We start from the raw sequence: 3,821 nt of genomic DNA on the forward strand, positions 1-3,821 counted from the left end.
TTGGAGCTGGTCTGACCCCCTCAGTTTGGCTGCGGAGACTGTCTTTTAAATCTCCGTAATGCCTACGTTTCGCAAAATCCCAATCTCTGGTGCTTGCATCCTGGCAGGTAGCTTCGGTAGGGGCGTTCACCTTCAGCTCGGCAACATTTGCCCATGGAATGGTGCCAAGCCACCGTGGTCTTTGCGGTGGACACAGACCGAACTGTGTGCCGGGGTCACCTAAACTAACCCAGTGCCCTGGGATCTCACTTGGTCTCCTACCCCTTGAGTCTGCACATGCAGGGTTCTTGCTGACCTCGACCTCAGGTTAACTGTGGGGATTGGGCACTGACTGTTGGAGCTGGGAAACATTTTAACTCCTGTCGGGCACTTGTAAAGTCAAGACTGTTCAGACCATTCGAGGCCTGTCATCATCGTCCAGTCGGTCTTGATAAAGGACTGGCAGCTATTATTTTGGGTTTTCCACCAAATCAGTTGTTTCTCTTGGTTTCCATTTCTTTAGAATATAACTGAGAACCAGTACTTTGATCTTATGTCAACATTAACTATAACCAGCTTTCAAATACTGAAGTGTGAATAGCCAGTGAGGTCTTTTTTTCTTTTTGCTGTGTTTTGTTTTGTTTTCTTTTTCTTTTTCTTTTACAGAGAGGCCACCAGGTAGGGAAATAGCCACACACACCCCAACACCTCCTTAGAATGGGAACTCTGAGACCCCTGGGTGTCAAAGGTCCCAGGGGCAACGTGTCCTCAGGGAAGGACAGAGCCCAGTGCTGGATATCATAGGAGTGAGGCAATATTTTTGTAAAAATAAATTATGTATAGAAAAAAGCACTAAACAAATACATCAGAATTTAGAATGATAATATTTGAAGAGTGGCCACTTAATTCTTTTCTTTTCTTTTTATTTTTTATATCTGCTACAATATCTTTTTAATATAGGGAAATAAATTGACCACAGCAAATCGTTTTTAATTGCTTGCGATAATGAAGACAAAGGCATATTGCCAGATTTTGACCAATGACAGTCCTTGACACAAATTACAGGAATTCTGTTAGGAAAAACATTGGTTTTTGTCAGGGTGTTATCAAAATACAGTTTGGGTATTGATGTTTTTCACACACCTTTGTATAAAAATATCCTACAATCAAAGTTTTTCTTCTAAGAGAAAGAGAAGGATTTGGGGCACTTGAAATTCTGGAGAACAAGTATAAAAAGCTATTTTTATTCTGCTTTCTTTGGGGTACAGCTTTAAGCTATTTATCAGGTTTAGACTGTGCAAAATAAAGGTTTCATTCTCTATTTCTGTATTCTGCTTCCCGCTGTTGCTCTTTAGTGACCTCTCAAGGAGTGGCACAGAAATACAGTGAAAACATAGACGAGAAGAATGAGAAGGGATTGGGGAGGAAGAAAATATAAAATGTAGGGGAATAAAGGAAAATGCTGATATTGGGGGATATTGGGGTTGAGGTTGCTTTGTAGTTCCAAGTTAGCATGTAACAACCTTTTTATCTAAGTCTTGGCACAAAACCTGTTGTCCACTCAAATAGATTTGCATATACAATGTTCCCACTCACACATTGAGCACCCACTATGATAATTCTTACCAAACTTTCAGCATTATACTCCTACAAATTAGACATATATTTTGACAAAACCTAGAGTGTTCTGAACAACAAAAAAAGTAAAATGCCATAGATTCCCCTGGGGTTCCTTCTTACCATATCATTCGTTCATCCTGTAATTAGTAGCATAACGATACTGGAGTGGGAGTGTTGCCTGCAGCATTGTAATACAACAACTACGAAACATCAAGTGAGGTCCTGACAAGATGCATGTCTTCAAAGGAAGTATCTTTTTAAAAAAAATTTTAATGTTTACTTTTGAGAGAGAGAGAAAGAGACAGAGTGTGAGTGGGGGAGGGCAGAGAGAGAGAGAGGGAGACATGGAATCCAAGGCAGGCTCCAGGCTCTGAGCTGTCAGCACAGAGCTCAACGTAGGGCTCAAACCCACAAACCACGAGGTCATGACCTGAGCCGAAGTCAGATGCTTAACTGAACGAGCCACCCAGGCGCCTCTCAAAGGAAATATCTTTATGTTAGTCTGGGCCCTTGGAGAAACAGTTAAGATGAGATTAAGTGCGCAAGAATTTGTTAGAGGAAACAGTTGTGAAAGAGAAAGGAGAGAAGGCTGAGAGAGCCATCAGACTGGTGAAAGTCTGAAACTCTGTGAAGGAGGTCGGAGGAGGTTGGTGGAAGTGTCTCAGGCTGCTGAACAGTCTAAGGAAGATTTGGCAAGGCTGTTGGGAATGCTCAAGCTAAAACTGCCATCAGAGGAGTCCTCCTAGGAAGGAGTCTGCCTTATTATCTATGCTGCATTCAGTCACTGGCTGGAGCAGCCCATGGAAAGCTTGCTCTTTGGTGCAAATGTGGCAGAAGATTTCAGAGGGTAACCTCTGGGGCCCTTGGTCAGTTTTGCTCCCTGTATTTGGTAACCACAGTCCAAAAACTGGCTTTTCAATTATTGGAGATTGTCACCAATTTCAAGGCTTAGAATATTATAAAAGAGGTGATTTCATGAGGAGTTTTGGAGAGGGCCATTGTTATGCTTCCTCACTCCCCGTCAAGTCTACCGAGTGGGGCTCCAAAGGCACTACTTAGGGAAGTTGATATGTCTCCCTTGGGTTTTGAGAAGTACAGTAGTGCCTGACTCATATCTGAGAATCCTAAGGTAGGAGAAATGGGTCAGTGAGAAGTTTGGGCAGAGGAATAAAGAAGAGTTGCTATGTTGGGATCAGCTGTCACTCCCATAGTTTGTCAGGGCAAATGATGTTCGAGTGTTTCTCGTGCACCAAATGTGTACCGCATGTGGGAATGAGAGAGCTGGCCTGGGGCTCTTTTGACTCTTGCCCAAGAGGACTGCCTAGAAGAGAAATGGGACTCCAACTGAGAGAGTTTATGTGGTGTGGATTATCAGAAAGTCTGGGACTATAGAAGGAGCAGAATGGGGGAAATAGAATGCATTGCCCATCTAGGATGGCCAACTTGTCTAAGTTTGCCTGGAACTCTCCATGCTTTAGTACCAAAAGTCCTGAGTCTCAGGAATCCCTCGGTCCCAGGCAACTCAGGATGGTTGGTCATTCTGCATGTCACAGGAGTTGCAGTCAGAAGGCATCCCAGCACGGAACCTCCAAAACCCTCCAAATCACCCATAAGAGTAAGAGGTAAGTTGAAATTTCAGGCAGGTCCCGAATATGCGAAGCCAGCTTATGGTTATGTCAGTATTGAAGTGGATATTGTCAGAGGGTAATTGGAAAATGATGCTGAAGCAGAACCTTCTTTTCCACACCTTCCCTTTGGAGTGTGTATAGGCTGCTCAGGCTGCCATAACAAAATACCACAGACTGGGCGGCTTATACTACAAAACTATTTCCTCACAGTTCTAGTGGCTGGAAGTCCAAGGTCAAGGTTCTGGGCAATTCAGTTTTTGGTGAGAACTCCCTTCCTAGCTTGCCGATGGCCACCTTCTTGCTATGTCCTCACACGACTTTTCCTCAGTGCCTGTGTGAGAAGGGAGGGAATGGGAGGTATTTTTGGTGTTTCTTTTTATAAAGACACTAATTTATAGGATCAGGGCCCCACCCTTATCTTATTTAACTTTAAGTCTTCAGAGGCCTCATCTCCAAATACAGCAACATTTGGGGTTAGGGCATCAACGTATGAATTTTAAGAGAACAAACATTCAGTATATACCAGTGTGACTCTATAACACAGAGATACTTTGGGGGAGGGTCATGAAAATATTAGGCCTGCTTCATGCCTCA

At 43.4% G+C, this 3,821-nt stretch overlaps 1 non-coding gene across 1 annotated transcript; it reads right to left on the minus strand.

Annotated features, from left to right (window-relative positions):
- Positions 1 to 700: 700 nt before the first annotated feature.
- LOC124507368 (small nucleolar RNA SNORD88) lies at positions 701 to 789 on the minus strand. The gene has a single exon (XR_006961016.1). It is a non-coding gene; the product is annotated as a small nucleolar RNA SNORD88 (small nucleolar RNA).
- Positions 790 to 3,821: the final 3,032 nt, after the last annotated feature.

This window comes from Lynx rufus, unplaced genomic scaffold (assembly GCF_022079265.1).
Source record: "Lynx rufus isolate CCGP_SWC_20201006 ecotype Redwood Valley unplaced genomic scaffold, mLynRuf1.p SCAF_11, whole genome shotgun sequence".
Classification (NCBI taxonomy): domain Eukaryota; kingdom Metazoa; phylum Chordata; class Mammalia; order Carnivora; family Felidae; genus Lynx; species Lynx rufus.